The sequence below is a fragment of the Eucyclogobius newberryi genome, unplaced genomic scaffold, assembly GCF_026437365.1.
Source record: "Eucyclogobius newberryi isolate DKJ021-1_F unplaced genomic scaffold, fEucNew1.0.hap1 SCAF_11, whole genome shotgun sequence".
NCBI classification, from domain to species: Eukaryota; Metazoa; Chordata; class Actinopteri; order Gobiiformes; family Gobiidae; genus Eucyclogobius; species Eucyclogobius newberryi.
The window spans coordinates 310,411-326,941 of record NW_027315735.1 but is presented as its reverse complement, the minus strand read 5'-3'; the positions used below and the strand labels follow the sequence as shown (position 1 = coordinate 326,941).

Here is a 16,531-nt window from a genome sequence, read left to right as displayed (position 1 = left end):
TTGGTGATTCGGTGCAATGAACAATGAAAAAGTCAAAAGAGAAACAATGGGTTCTCTCCGGGTTCTCCGGCTCCTCCCACCGTCCAAACACATGCATGTGCTAGGCAAAATTGGTGACTCTAAATTGGCCCTAGTGAATGAATGTGAGAATGAATGACTGTCTGTAATGTCTATGTCTCTGTGTTGGCCCTGCGACGAGTTGGCCACTGTCCAGGGTGTACCCCGCCTAAGGCCCGAAGTCACTGGGATAGGCACCAGTCACCCGCGACCCCGAAAGGGAACAAGCGGTAGAAAATGGATGGATGGATGGATGGAAGCTATAATATAAAAATGAGAATAAAAATGGGCTTAATTTGTAGTCAAATTTACAGTTGAGTATGATATGTAGTGCAGAAATTGAACAGTGCAGTCGCATTTGAGGCAAATACATGAGTGGCAGTGTGATTAGATGTATTCTCATGAGTTTGTGAATTATATAAATATTACAATAATTCATGTTGTTGAGCAAAGTAAACATTTATGTATAGGATTGGTAGTACAGTCAGTCAATCAAATATTTACTTCTGTCGACACAATTATCTAGAGACTTCACATAAGACTTTTAGAACAAATATGACGTACCTATCTCCACTTGAGTTCCTGTCCCAAACAGGATGTGTCCACATGTGTCCACAGCGCAGTAGTATGTCCCAGTGTCAGAGGAGCGTTCTATAGTTTTAGACAGTGTGTACACACAGCTGGAGTTTGTAGAGTTGTACATGAATCCAGTGTGAGGCTCCTCAGATCCAGCTCTGAACCAGAGCACGTTGTGCTGTTGTGGACACTGGATTTGTCTCTTGTTGTTTTTGGGCTGAAGTGAGCACTGAAGAGACACTGAGCGTCCTGGGGCCACTGCAGCTGATGATGGACTCTGTCTCACATGAACACAGCTCTGTGAGTTTGCTCCATCTGTGTCAAAGACAAGACCAGGAAGTGTCAGGAGTTACTCTTTGTAATAGAAGTGAAATATAAATCTAAGTTATACAAATAGTTTACCATTAACAACCACAAAGGTGCCGTTCAAAAAGCTCAGGGCTGCTCCAGCCTTCATTTGACAATAGTAGTTTGCTTCGTCCTCTTTTCTGATATTTCTGATCTCAAAAACATATATATTATCCACAGCAGTGAACTGGAAACGTTCATCTTTAAAGGAATCACTGACATCTTTTTGTTGATAGTATACATTTGCAATGTGTTGTATCATTTGTCCTGGAGTTTGCTTGTACCAGAAAACCTGTCTAAAGTTCTCAGAAGAACAAGTAAATGTGACATTGTCTCCAGGTTGAACCACTGTCACAGGGATTTGTTCCTCTGCACTTTGACCTGAAAAGAAAAGAACACGTCCAAAAAAGAATCTCCATAATATTTAATATATTTAATGTCTGTATTGTACTTACAGAAGGTGCTCAGAAAGATGAAGGCAGTGAGAGGTCCAATCATGTCTCCGTCTGATGGTCCAGGCAGACTTACATGTGTATTTTATATCACAGACGAAAGGAAATCACAGTGATTGGCTGAAGCTCAAACTTACCTCCTCCTACGTCATGAACTGTATGTTGGACTTGATCTCATGTGAATGTAAGACCAAGAATTATTCTTAAAGCTATTTAGTGGACAAACAGAGACTGTAATTCAAAACAAGAAGAAACTAAAGTGTAAAGACAAACAAAACTTTCCATCATTTTAAAGAAACAGCTTTTATGAATTGCTTGAAAAAAATATGACTTTATTCATTATGTTTTAACTTTAGTCATGAGGTTAAGAAAACATGAGACGAGACAAAGGTGAGACAGAAATGTGTGTACAAATGTTACAGCCATCTACACAGTTGCTCTTAAGACTTTACAGTTTTTGGATTTACAGTAATAAGTTTTATTGTCCTGTCAATAATAACTCACTCAAACATTTCCACTCTGTTTCGCTCTAAAATCCACATTGTCTGAGTTATATTTATGTTTCATGTTTTAATCAGAACTTCCTGATTCAGAGTGAGTGGCCCCGCCTCCTCATAAAAAAGCACAACAAGACTTCTGGTGTGACACAGGACTAGCCAAGTCGCTTCTCTTTGTCTCTTTTACAATTTTACACAAAAAACATCCATTTCTACAACTAATCCCCCAAAACAAGAAGCTTTAAGACACTTTAAGAGATGTCTAATCAGAAAAAGTATGAAAATACAAACGTTTAGGGCCACAGCAGCGTCACTCGCTTTATTTGTTCATCACATTGAAGCATTTGTTTGTTTGTCTAAAGAAACAAAAGCTAAAGCCGCATCTCATTTGCAAAACAGTCTGCTGATGAAGCTGCTGCTGCTGCTGGACTTAAGGACAGGATTTAGTCTGATGAGTCTGTATAGAATGTTCTGGCCTGTTCTGTGCATGTGCTTCTGGTGTTGTTGGTGCTTTACATGTGCTTCATGTGTAAATGTTTCAGAGTCAGAGATTACAGTCTGTGGGTTTATTACAGAGCTTCTTATTCCACAGCAGCCGTTTCATGAGCAAATGTGCCGTTTCTGTCAAACTGGACATTTCCTTTAAAACCAGCACAGTGGAGGAGAAAGAGGTGCTTATTGTAGTGCGTTTGTGGCTGTTGTATTACAGCTTATTATACAGCTGTAGAGACACGGCTCTTCCCTGGTTGTTCCCGCCGCTGGTTTGGACACTCGGATTCTCCAAACACAACTGCCTAAGACTCTGAACACACTTGTGTTTGTGAGACACAGTCAGAGAAGAAGGAAAACGATGGAGAAAGAGAAGAGGAGAGGAATTCCATTCATGAACAGGCAAACTGTAGATCAGTCACTACTCTGCACATGAGAAGTATTTGACCGTCACAGACGCTCCAGGCTGAAGGATAAAACCCTCTAAACTAATGTTCTGCTCCTGTGTGGACCATTATAAATGATCAACATTCAAATCATCAAATTATGTCTGCAATTTGAGGTTAAATTTAAAGAAATGAATCAAGAAAGAGGCCAATACTGAAAAAGAGGGGTTTATGTGCATATTGTGATCAAAATGTATAGTTTTGACTGTCCATCTATGGTATAAATCATAATAATGTTCGGTCAATATTTGGTAAATATCAAGTTTTCACAAGTAAAGTAACATTAATATAATAGTAAAAACATGTTTTGGGATAAAATATTTATATTGATAAAATATTGTTTCCTCCTGAAATATGTAATGTCTAAGTTGCCATAGCGACGGAGTGAGACTTGGAGTGAGCTTTATTAAACCCAACTGTCGAGCTTGGAAATGAATCCAATGTTATGAAGCAGGTCTCTAGTTCAGCACTCCAGGATGTTACCGCTGCACCAGGACTCCAGCCGGTCCACCTCCCTCCTGTAGACAGACTCATCCCCGTCTGAGATGAGCCCGATGAGGATGGTGTCGTTCGCAAACTTAATTAGTTTTACAGAGTCGTGGCTGGAGGTGAAGCAGTTTGTGTACAGGGAGAAGATTGTAGAAAAAGCTTCAGTTGTAGTCATCTGGACTGGATTTCGACTCTCATCCAAGAGTCATTGTCAATAAAAGAATTTAGGTCGAGAACTCTGATATTTGTACTATTCTGTGGTAAGTCCAGCCCATTGGGCGGAGCCTTCCTGAAGTGGAAAGAGTTGTTTGTTTCAACAGAAACTCCCCCCTAGTATCTACCGAGCTAGCCTATTCAGACTTTTAATGGGCTATTAGTATCCTCTTTGTCTTTGTGAGATCCTGGCTCCCCACCCTGAGGACCTGATTAGCATATAAATGTCCTGGTCCTGGTCCTCTACCTCTCCAGGGGTTCAGTATGCCATTGTAGATACCAGGAAGATTGAATCTTAGCCCTCCATTTCTGTTTAAAGAAGGTCTTTCTTTTTTTAACAAAAATAGCTTCCTTAACTCCTCTTTCAAACCATCTTTTCTCCTGCTTCAAATCTTCACCTCACTGTCTTCAAACGAGTGATTAGAGGCTTCAAGATGGAGATGCACGGCGCTCTGTGGTCCTGAACTTGTATTTCTTCTGTGCTGATAAAGCCTCTTGTGTAGAGGCTGTTTAGTCTCACCTATGTAACGTTCTTTACAACTTTCTTCTACAGGGAGAAGAGCTTAGGAGAAAGTACACAGCCTTGTGGAGTCCTGTGCTGATAGTCCGCGTGTCTGAGACATTCTTCCCCAGCCGCACGCACTGCCTCCAATCCGTCAGGAAGTCAGTGATCCACCTGCAGGTGGAGTCAGAGTCAGCTGGGAGAGCTTGTCCTGGAGCAGAGCAGGAGGATGGTGTTGAATGCCGAGCTGAAGTCCACAAACAGGATCCTGGTATAGGTTCCCGGGGAGTTCACAGACCCGTTCACAGACCTGTTGGCTCTGTAGGCAAACTGCAGGGGGTCCAGCAGGGGGGAGGTGAAGAACTGGAGGTGGGGGAGGGCCAGGCGTTCAAATGACTTCAAGACTACAGACGTCAGCGCCACAGGTCTTTAGTCATTAAGTCCATTGATCCAGGGCTTCTTGGGGACAGGGACAATGATGGACGACTTGAAGCCGGCCGGGACATGGCATGACTCCACGAAGGTGTTAAAAATGCCAGCAAAGACAGGGGCCAGCTCGCCTGCGAAGTGTCTAAAGGTGTACCAGCAGCTTTTTGAGGGTTGGATTTCTGAAATAGTCTGCACACATCCTGTTCCTGAACTCTGAGAGGGGTGGGGGAGGTGGGGGGACCGGGGTTGGGTTGGCAGAGGTGGCCACAGTGGTTGAGGGGGGGTCAAATAGTTGATGGAGTAGTTGCAGCGCCAGTTTTCTGTCATCTGCAGAAGGGGGAGCTCTGGGCTTGTAGTTGGTGAGAAGCTGGAGCCCACTCCACACAGAGTTGTTGGTGTGTTTGAGAATTGCTGCTTCAGATGCGTATTGTAGCGGGCTCTAGCTCTCGACACCTCCCTGATAAATCCGTACTTTGCATCTTTGTAGCGCTCTCTATCACCGGCCCTGTGCGCTACCTCCTTCTGCCGTCTCAACTGCCTCAGTTTGGGTGTGAACCAGGCACACTTAAGCGTCAGTTCTGTCTGTCTAAAACACGCTAAATCTACTGTTACACACCTGCGCGCCGCGTCTCTCCCCCATTCTCCTCCCGTGGTGCGTTTTGGGCAAACCCGGAAGAAAACATCTTTTAAAATTGTATTTATATTTATATTTCGTCCGCCTGTGCAATATATTTCATTTAAAAATCCGTAAACCAAGTAATAAAACAACTGCGGCCTTACACGAGAGACTAAACAGCCACTTAAGAAAAGGCCGTATAAAGACGGAAGACATTCAGGACCACAGAGCGCTTTGCATCTTCATCTTAAAGCCACAAAACAACCATGTGAAGACAGTGAGGTGAAGATAAGAAGAAGAAGAGACGGTTTGAAAGAGGAGTAAAGGAGGCCATTTTTGTTTAAAAAAAAGAAGATAATTCCTCTTTAAAAAAAATGGAGGTTTATGGTCCAATTTACCCAGAATATACAGCAGTATTTTAAAGCCATGGGGCGACATCAGTCCTGACCATTCAGCTACTGACCAGGTACTCATCAATGATGAGGGAGCTGTCGCCTACTAACAAGAACATTTCCCATGTTATGAAACCAAAAAAACAGTACTACAAATAAATAATCAGGACAGGCTATTATCAGGAGGCTCCGCCCGGTGGGTGGGGCTTACTCAGAGTTCTCAGATTCACAGATTGAGAATGAGTCTTCGATTAGAATTGAAGTGTACGGATGACTACAACTGAATCTAAAGTTTTGGCGACAGAGCATTCTCCCGAACAGCACCCCGACTCTGGAACTCCCTCCCCCAACCTGTCCGCCACTCTCCCTCACTCACAATATTCAAATCCCGCCTAAAAACATACCTCTTCACCCAAGCCCATGACCTCCCCTACCCCTAGCCTCCTCTACCCCATTGCCTACTCTTCTACCCCCTGTTACATCCCCATCTTTTTCTCTCTACTTCTTCTGTCTTGTTCATTTTATCTGTATATTAATGTGTTCTGTACGTGTTGTCCCCCCTGTCTGTAAATACCCCCCCTTTTTTATTATGTTCAGCGTCTTTGGGTCACTGAAAAGCGCTATATAAATAAAAGTTATTATTATTATTATTATTATTATCTACAATAGATTTTTCTAAAATACAAATATAGTTACAATGGGCTCATGAATCAATGAATCAACACAGTAAACAACATATACCTTATTTTCTGTCCTATCACAGTGTGGCTGATTGACAGTATTGGATAAATCTGTGAAATATGCCACACCGGAAAAGTGAAGTGCATATATTCAGCCCGTTTATAGTCTACATGCATAACAGGTATTTAAATGAGGCTTAGACCTTGTGGAAACTCTCTGAAGTGTAATTATGCAGACATAAGCCACCGGGGAGGTGTGAATGACTTCTAAATCTGTGTGCTAGTGCCTAAAAACACAAACAAACCTAAAAACATGTTCTGTATGTGCAAGTTCTGAGCAGGAACAACCAATTATGCTTTTCTTCTTTATTTACTCTCATTATTTTCTGTATTATTTTTCTTCCAGCTTAGTGAGTTTTAGGGTGTGTTGTCATTTGCACTCAAAATATCAAAATTGGGACTAAAATGGGGCTAAATCCAAAAAGAGTAAACCAGGACAAGAACACGACTATATTAAGCCTACATCAGAATTAAACTGAGCTCAAACTGGGAGCTCAGTGCAAAGTGTGAACGCAGCCTGAGTAAACAGTAATACATTTGGTATGATTGGATCCATGTTGTGTCCACAGCAGCAGCTTAAAACAAAAACTGACATGAACACTGAGGTGCATTTAGTCTTCAAATGGCTGCCGTTGTTCCATGTCAAAACCACCATTTCCGCTGTGCATTTATCTAACGAACAACAAGTGAAACCACACAGCAGCTTCTCAGAGAGGTCTTACTTTGGGACCACTATTGTCTAAAAACAGAATAACTAAGAATAGGCCGGCTAAGAGCTCAAACAGGCGCCAAAACGAATACAAAAATAAACACGTTATGTTTCTTTTATGCCCAATTATTATTACATTGATCTGCATTGACCTGTTTTATAACCTAATGCAGGAAGAGCCACAAACACTGTTATTCAGGCGACATTTTGAGAGACAAGTCCAAAAATAAGTTACTAAGAGTTTGATTGCTCTAGTGTATAGTTTAAAACTGTTTACCTCACGTTTGTACATAGTTTGAAAATCTTGTTTTGAGGAATTGAATAGAAATAAGTTAAATGTTAGTATAAATGTTTTTCTTGAGCAACACAACACAGTACAGAGCAGCATTGTACTCACTAATACAATTTTAGCTATAAACAGAATGCATCCTTTTTAAGAATTTCTTTCTTTCTGTGTTGTCATGTATTATGTATATTTTTAATGGCTAAAACATGTATAAATATTAACATTTATTTCAGCATGTGGGCATTGTGTGGTATATTTAATTTCATAACATTTCACATAGAAAAAGTTAAATCTAAAACAGTGTAAATTCATATGGTGAATACATGAGGCTGAGAACAGTTCAAGCAACTGAGAAAACACCATCAGAGGAGCCGTCTGCACCAGGACACAGACACAGGGCCCAGAGGAGAGATGGGACAGACACCAAACATTCTCCAGAAGCCCACGAGCCAGGTCCCTGCAGCCACAGAGACCACTGCTCCTGGTGCAGAGGGCTCCTCAGAGGAGACACTACACTTTTTTAAAATAGCATGATGCACAAAATGACTTAACAACTCAAAATCCTATCTTCCATTTTGAGGCTGGTCTATCTGTGCTGGTCTGCTCTCACAGAGGAGTACACACACTCCTGCTCTGCTCTTCTTTTACTGCTCTCTTTCACTTTTCTAGAGGAGAAATTCAGCGCTGCGTAGTTCACATCTGCACTTGTGCCCTGCAAATATGAAGAGATAAAAAACATGTTATTACGAAATCTCAATTCCACATCTGCACATTATCATCTCATACCATATTTTCAGAAAGCTCAGAGTGTGGACGAGTGACAGCATCAGGAGAATCTGTAAAATATGCCACATTCTTACAACACAGTCACATTAAAGTGTAAGAGGAAATGGTCCACATTTAGAATAAGTCACCTCTGCAGTGTGCACAGACTCTCTTCACACAGAGGACGATGATCACGAGCACACAGCCAGACAACAAGACTGACAGAGCCACAGTCACTGGATCCTGATGCACATCTGGAGGAGCATCTGAAACTATATTTAAAGAAGTGACATGTTATTCACCTGGTAGAAGCTAGAAGAGTGGAGCTCCTTAAAGTGTGGCTTTGTCACTTTGTATTTGATTGGCTGAAGCTTGTCTACAGTGCAGCAAACTGGTCCAACAGTGTATTTGAGGCAAGCCTCACTAATATAAGAATTCATATTGCAGAACAAAGTAAACATTTAACATTTATATATGCGGCTGGTTGTTGACAGGGCTATAGATGGACAGACTATGAGAACAGATGACATTCTTTACATTCTAAGATTCTTTGGATGTAGAATTTTAATATTAAGACCAGAACTTTTTTATGATCAGTTTCCAAATTTTTATCCCATAAGGACATGAAGATCACCACCTACAAACCAACGTTCTAATCTTGAACTTAAGATTTTGGCGGAACATACAGAAGTTCTGATTTACGCAAGTTTATGTCAAAAAATTAGGCAAAATTAAAAAAATTATGGAAATTCTCAGGCATATCTAGTTTACTCAAAAAACAAATAAAATATAAAAATGACCAAAATCCCCTCCAAAAAAATCAATATTTTTCTATCTAACATGTAAAAAAAAAAAAAATTCAGAATTAAATGTCTTAAATATGTGCAATTTTACACATGGTTTAATCTATATGAAAACATGGCATACTACAGGAACATTTTCAGATTTATATCTTTAAATTTAAGATTGTTTTCCCTCAGTGCCCCGCCTTAAAGACTATAATTATTAGACTTAAAATACAGATTCACAGAAGACTTTTAGAACAAATATGACGTACCTATCTCCACTTGAGTTCCTGTCCCAAACAGGATGTGTCCACATGTGTCCACAGCGCAGTAGTATGTCCCAGTGTCACAGGAGCGTTCTATAGTTTTAGACAGTGTGTACACACAGCTGGAGTTTGTAGAGTTGTACATGAATCCAGTGTGAGGCTCCTCAGATCCAGCTCTGAACCAGAGCACGTTGTGCTGTTGTGGACACTGGATTTGTCTCTTGTTGTTTTTGGGCTGAAGTGAGCACTGAAGAGACACTGAGCGTCCTGGGGCCACTGCAGCTGATGATGGACTCTGTCTCACATGAACACAGCTCTGTGAGTTTGCTCCATCTGTGTCAAAGACAAGACCAGGAAGTGTCAGGAGTTATACTTTGTAATAGAAGTAAAATATAAATCTAAGTTATACTAATAGTTTACCATCAACAACCACAAAGGTGCCGTTCATAAAGTCGGGTCCATATCCATGACCTGAAGTATAATAGTAGATTGCTTCGTCCTCTTTTCTGATATTTTGTATTGTAAAAACAGGCTGATTATCGACGGTGGTGAAATGAAAACGATCTTGAAATGATTTTTCAACTTCTTGAAAAGAACCATATACATATCCAATGAACTGCATTGCATGTCCTGGACTTTGCTTGTACCAGTAAACACGTTCTTTGTTCTTAGAGGGACATGTAAAGTGGACACTGTCTCCAGGTTGAACCACTGTCACGGGTATTTTGTCCTCTGCACTTTGACCTGAAAACATACATAAATACATAACAAAATAAAATGAACATTACCATGTTATGCAATATTCTTTTTTACTGTAGTTTTACTTACACAATGTGCTCAGAAAGATGAAGGCAGTGAGTGGTCCGATCATGTTTTCTTCTCATGTTCCTGGCAGACTCACATGTGTATTTGATGTCTCCTCATCTTAAAGCGAGCTTTGAAAAGCGGAAATTGCCGCTATTGGCTTAAGCATAAACTATCCACCCCTCACTTAAGACAGACAGACATTACACAGACTTTCATTCACTATCCACATTAACTGTAGTCCTGAGGTCAAGAATACGTGAAACACCAGACCATGTGACATAAGTGAGACAGAAATGTCTCCATCTCTGTGAATGTAGCTGCAGCCATCAATGTTTGGATTTAAAGTTATGACGTTTCACTTCCTGTCATTAATCTCCATGAAATAACATTCCCAACATCTGAGCCGGCTTGTCATTCATTTCGTTTGCTCTCATTATGGTATTGTTGTAATTAATAAACATGTAATATTGTAATGCATTAATAAACCTTTCAGGGCTATGCATATTGGACACACACACACACACACGCACGCACGCACGCACACACACACACACACAGTGTGAAAGTCTGGTGGAACTGCACATTCTTGCTCTGTCTGCTTGTGTATGTTTCTGCTTCTCCCCCAACCGACTTCTCTGTCTGGGTCAAGGGTCACAGCTCACGACCATATTAGGATGTCCTGGAAGGTACAGACTGGTACGGCTGGTGAGAGAAGATCCACCTTTTCATGAATATTCATATTCTTTGTCCTGTGAAGCCCCCAGCGAGCTTGATCAGAGGTCTGGTGGGAACTTATGAGGGACAGGCCATGCGTTTTTAATCTGTTAGTTTTGTAATCGTAGGGAATAAATTATTTTTTATTTAAACGACCATGTCTTGTCTTGTTATTCTCAGTATATCAGAACCTAACAGTATGAGGTAGGCAATAGCGCGAAGGGACTTGCCTAAGGACCCACACTGGCTGCTCCTGTCCCAAGTGGGAATCGAACCGAGTTTCTACAGTGTGAAAGTCTGGTGGAAGTGTGAAAGTCGGCCCTGATCACAAGACCCAAGGTGTAGGCTGTGCAAAGGGGGCCCTGAGACAATCCCGCACATAACTGCAGGGTGGAAGATGCTGGCAGGGACAGCATACACGGGGCGCCATAACCGAGATTCCAAAGGTGGTGAAGAGTGACCGAGCCAAGGTCCTCTGAGATTTCCAGATACAGACAGACCAAATGGTAATGGCGAACCAACCGGACATAGCGGTGGACAACAAGGTGCAGAGTAAAGCCGTGGTGGTGGACATTGCAGTATCATGGGATGGTAACATCTGGAGAAAGGAACATGAGAAACTAGAGAAATACCAAGGCCTCAGAGAGGAGCTGGAGAAGGCCTGGAGCGTGAAGGTATCAGTGGTGCCTGTAGTGATCGGAGCACTTGGGGCAGTGACCCCCAAACTGGAGGAATGACTTGAGCAGATCCCAGGGAAAACATCAGACATCTCGGTCCAGAAAAGTGCAGTGCAAGGAACAGCAAAGAGACTGCTCTGAACCCTCAAGCTCCCAGGCCTCTGGTAGAGGACCCGATCTTGGAAAAAGGGACAAGACCTGCGAGATGAGAAGGGGATTTTATATATTATGTATGTATTTATTTATTTACTTATATATTTGGCTCCATGCACCAGTGAAGTCATGCCATATCCCGGCCTGCTTTAAGTCGTCCATCATTGTCCCTGTCCCAAAGAAGCCCCAGATCACTGGGTTTAATGACTACAGAACTGTGGCGCATGTAGTCATGAAGTCATTTGAACACCTGATCTTTCCCCACCTCAAGTCCTTCCCCTCCCCCCTGCTGGACCCTCTGCTGGACCCCCTGCTGGACCCTCTGCTGGACCCCCTGCTGGACCCTTCTGCTGGACCCCCTGCTGGACCCTCTGCTGGACCCCCTGCTGGACCCCCTGCTGGACCCCCTGCTGGACCCTCTGCTGGACCCGCTGCTGGACCCTCTGCTGGACCCCCTGCTGGACCCCCTGCTGGACCCTCTACTGGACCCCCTGCTGGACCCGCTGCTGGACCCTCTGCTGGACCCTCTGCTGGACCCCCTGCTGGACCCTCTGCTGGACCCGCTGCTGGACCCTCTGCTGGACCCCCTGCTGGACCCCCTGCTGGACCCTCTACTGGACCCCCTGCTGGACCCCCTGCTGGACCCTCTGCTGGACCCTCTGCTGGACCCTCTGCTGGACCCCCTGCTGGACCCTTCTGCTGGACCCCCTGCTGGACCCTCTGCTGGACCCCCTGCTGGACCCTCTGCTGGACCCCCTGCTGGACCCCCTGCTGGACCCTCTGCTGGACCCCCTGCAGTTCGCCTACAGAGCCAACAGGTCTGTGGATGACGCCATCAACCTGGCACTCCACTTCACCTCACCGGGAACCTATGCCAGGATCCTGTTTATGGACTTCATTAATTAATTCATTTTATTTATTCATACAGGGAAAAGTTCTCTTTTTCATGGCCCTGTTAAAACACAACATAAAATAAACAACAAACAAAAATAGGACACTAAAACAATCATTAAAATGAACCATTACATAAAAACACATTTATACATACAATATGAGATACAATTACATAAAAGTCCTCGACCAGTTCTTTAAAATCATTAAAAGGCATAAAATGAGCTGAACCTCAGAGCTGAACCTCAGAGCTGAACCTCAGAGCTGAACCTTAGAGCTGAACCTCAGAGCTGAACCTCAGAGCTGAACCTTAGAGCTGAACCTTAGAGCTGAACCTTAGAGCTAAACCTTAGAGCTGAGTGATAAACTGAGTTCAGAGGTTTTAACACTGTTGCTGTAGAATGCATATATATAATATCATCATAATCTAAAACTGAACGGAAAGTAGCCTGGATTAACTGTTTTCTACAATTACAAGAAAAACACATTTTATTTGTAAAGAAGAATGACAATCTGGCTTTAAGATTATTTGTCAGCTCAGGTATGTGTTAAAGGAGAGTTTATCATGGATCCAGATGCCCAGGTATTTGTAATGGGGTACTTGTTCGATCATATTACATCAAGAGTAAGAATAGATATATTTTTTGGGTCACTAGAGTGTCTTTTGGAGAACAGCACACATTTTGTTTTATTTGATTGCATTAATAATTTTGAATTAACAGTTTTGTTGGATGGAGTGAAAATCCTCTTGAATATTTGGAATCACGTGTGCACAAGAATGTGCCTTAGCAGACAGAATTACATCATCTGCACAAGTGGATGCTACTGTGTTTTAGATTATGCCCAATTTTATCATCGAAAAAGGTTCAGCTGTAGTCATCTGGACTCAGTTTAGAAAAAACAAATTAATTTTGTGCGCAATTGATTTATTGTAAATAACAGTGGTCCAAGGACGGAGTCTTGAGGAACACCTTTATTAAGGTAAGACAATTCAGATTGAAAGCCAACAGCAGAGACAGCTTGAGCTCTATTCTTGAGGTAATTTGCACAACATCCAGACGATCCAAGAGAATACAGTGATATACTGAATCAACTGATCACTGATTTTGTGATGATGGTGCAGTTCTACACGGCCATCATCCTCACCTCCTCCATCACCTCCTCCATCACGTGTGGTACGCTGGAGCCACAGCCAGGGACAAACAGAGACTACAGCGCATTGTGGGCTCTGCCGAGAAGGTGTTCGGCTGCAGACTTCCATCTCTGCAGGACCTGTTCGTCTCCAGGGCTCTGGGACGGACAGGTCGGATCACAGCCGACCCTTCTCACCCTGGACACGGACTATTTGAGCCACTCCCCTCTTCGCACATTTCCTAAACACTGTCACTTTAACCATAATTTAATCACCCACTGCACTGTTCACTTTCTGCACTACATATGTAAATTCAACTGTAAATGTGTGTACATAGTCTATATTTATTTTTATTTTTTTATCCTATAGCAGATTTATTTTGTTTTCTTTTTGACTTATATAGGTTGTTTTATCATTGTTCATTGTTTTATGTTGCACCAAATCACCAAAGCAAGTTCTTATGTTTGTGAATTCTGTTCATTGACAACATTGGCAATAAACCTTTTCTGATTCTGATTCTGGGCCTTTGTCACTGACACCAATAAAATACTACCTTACATTAATCTTCCAGGTCTTACTATACTTCCATGTTACACAGAGTATATGGTTTTAGCGGTTAGCGAAGGTATAGTGCCAAATGTTAAGGATAAATGGACCCATGGCTGAGCATTTCTGTATTTCTTTCTGTGTATTGTTGGTCACATGTTTGACAAAGATTGATCGAAGACGTGGCAAGAGAACAGCTCACTCTACATCCGTCTTTGGTTGTGTGACGTTTCTAAGTGTAATCTTTGTCCCTGTCTCACTGTGAGACCTATGACCCAAGTCCATGACCCAGGCAGGAAAAAAACGTCTATTTTATTTATGAATGCAATACAAATGCAAAGACAGCTTTGTAAGGTATTTTAAAGCCTGACAAACTTTTCATTATTAACGTGATAAATTTTATTTTGTAAGATTTCCCACATCTTTCTACAGGCAGATTCAATTCATACAGTTGCAATAAAAACAAGACTCTACAGTAACCAAAAAAAAGAAGAAAAAAAGAAAAGCCGCTAGTAAGAAATAATGTCTACAATGTCTACTCAAATTAGCACAATTATCAGAAGTGAAATGCAAAACACAGCAATTAAAAAAATAAATGACTTTGTCCACCTATCAAATATATATATATATATATATATATATATATATATATATATATATATATATATATATATATATATATATATTCCGGTCTGTTTCCTTTGAGGCTGGTCTATCTGTGCTGGTCTGCTCTCACAGAGGAGTACACACACTCCTGCTCTGCTCTTCTTTTACTGCTCTCTTTCACTTTTCTAGAGGAGAAATTCAGCGCTGCGTAGTTCACATCTGCACTTGTGCCCTGCAAATATGAAGAGGAAAATAATTTATTTTCACCAAACCAAGAATATATGACTGCACAACACAATTGTTGTTTTAATTTGCTCATAAATCAGTTCAACAACACAACAGTAATCAATACATACCTTATTTTCTGAAGTTTCAGGCAAATCTGTAAAATGTGCCACACTCTTACTACACAGTCCTGAAAACCAAACTAAAACAGAAAATGGTCCACATTTAGAATAAGTCACCTCTGCAGTGTGCACAGACTCTCTTCACACAGAGGACGATGATCACGAGCACACAGCCAGACAACAAGACTGACAGAGCCACAGTCACTGGATCCTGATGCACATCTGGAGGAGGAAATATTTAGACATGTTACATGTAATTAACCTGGTAGGAGCTAGAAGAATGGAGTTCTACTCATAATAAATCAGCAAAACTTCCTGTTTAAAGTGTCTGCAAGTTCAGCATGTGATTTGTATTTGAAACATCACTTCAGAGAAACCAACTGGTCCATCTTCAGAGGCTGCATTTATCTACAGATTTCAAATAAGACTTTTATATCAAATATGACGTACCTATCTCCACTTGAGTTCCTGTCCCGAACAGGATGTGTCCACATGTGTCCACAGCGCAGTAGTATGTCCCAGTGTCACAGGAGCGTTCTATAGTTTTAGACAGTGTGTACACACAGCTGGAGTTTGTAGAGTTGTACATGAATCCAGTGTGAGGCTCCTCAGATCCAGCTCTGAACCAGAGCACGTTGTGCTGTTGTGGACACTGGATTTGTCTCTTGTTGTTTTTGGGCTGAAGTGAGCACTGAAGAGACACTGAGCGTCCTGGGGCCACTGCAGCTGATGATGGACTCTGTCTCACATGAACACAGCTCTGTGAGTTTGCTCCATCTGTGTCAAAGACAAGACCAGGAAGTGTCAGGAGTTACTCTTTGTAATATCAGTAAAATACAAATCTTAGTTATACAAATAATTTACCATTAACAACCACAAAGGTGCCGTTCATAAAGTCATGTCCATATCCTTCAATTGAAAAATAAGAGTAGATTGCTTCGTCCTCTTTTCTGATATTTTGTATAATAAAAACAGGCTTATTATTCACTGTGGTGAAATTAAAACGTTGATCCTTGAATGAATCATGAACTGTCTTAGCTTTAGTATATACATAAGCAATAAACTGCATCATTTGTCCTGGAGTTTGCTTGTACCAGTTAACACGTCCAACGTACGAACACGTAAATGTGACATTGTCTCCAGGTTGAACCACTGTCACAGGGATTTGTTCCTCTGCACTTTGACCTGAAAAGAAAAGAACACGTCCAACAATAAAACATTATGATATTTAATATATTTAATGTCTGTATTGTACTTACAGAAGGTGCTCAGAAAGATGAAGACAGTGAGAGGTCCAATCATGTCTCCGTCTGATGGTCCAGGCAGACTTACATGTGTATTTTATATCACAGACAAAAGGAAATCACAGTGATTGGCTGAAGCTCAAACTTACCTCCTCCTACGTCATGAACTGTATGTTGGACTTGATCTCATGTGGATGTAAGACCAAGAACAAGGCAAACAGATACTGTAATTCAGACCAGGGTAAATACAAATCTAAGAAGAAACTAAGATGTAAAGACAAACGAAATTATAAAAATGTGCATCATTGTAAAGAAACAGATTTTATCAATGGTAAGAAAAAATATGACTTTATTCAC

General features: G+C 41.6%; 1 long non-coding RNA gene across 1 annotated transcript; it reads right to left on the bottom strand.

The window, feature by feature from the left end:
- Positions 1 to 627: 627 nt before the first annotated feature.
- Positions 628 to 1,480, bottom strand: LOC140346590 (uncharacterized). The gene is made up of 3 exons (XR_011924328.1): positions 1,437 to 1,480; positions 1,036 to 1,362; positions 628 to 948 (listed from the first exon to the last, which is right to left on the bottom strand). It is a non-coding gene; the product is annotated as an uncharacterized lncRNA (long non-coding RNA).
- Between the last annotated feature and the right edge of the window lie 15,051 nt (positions 1,481 to 16,531).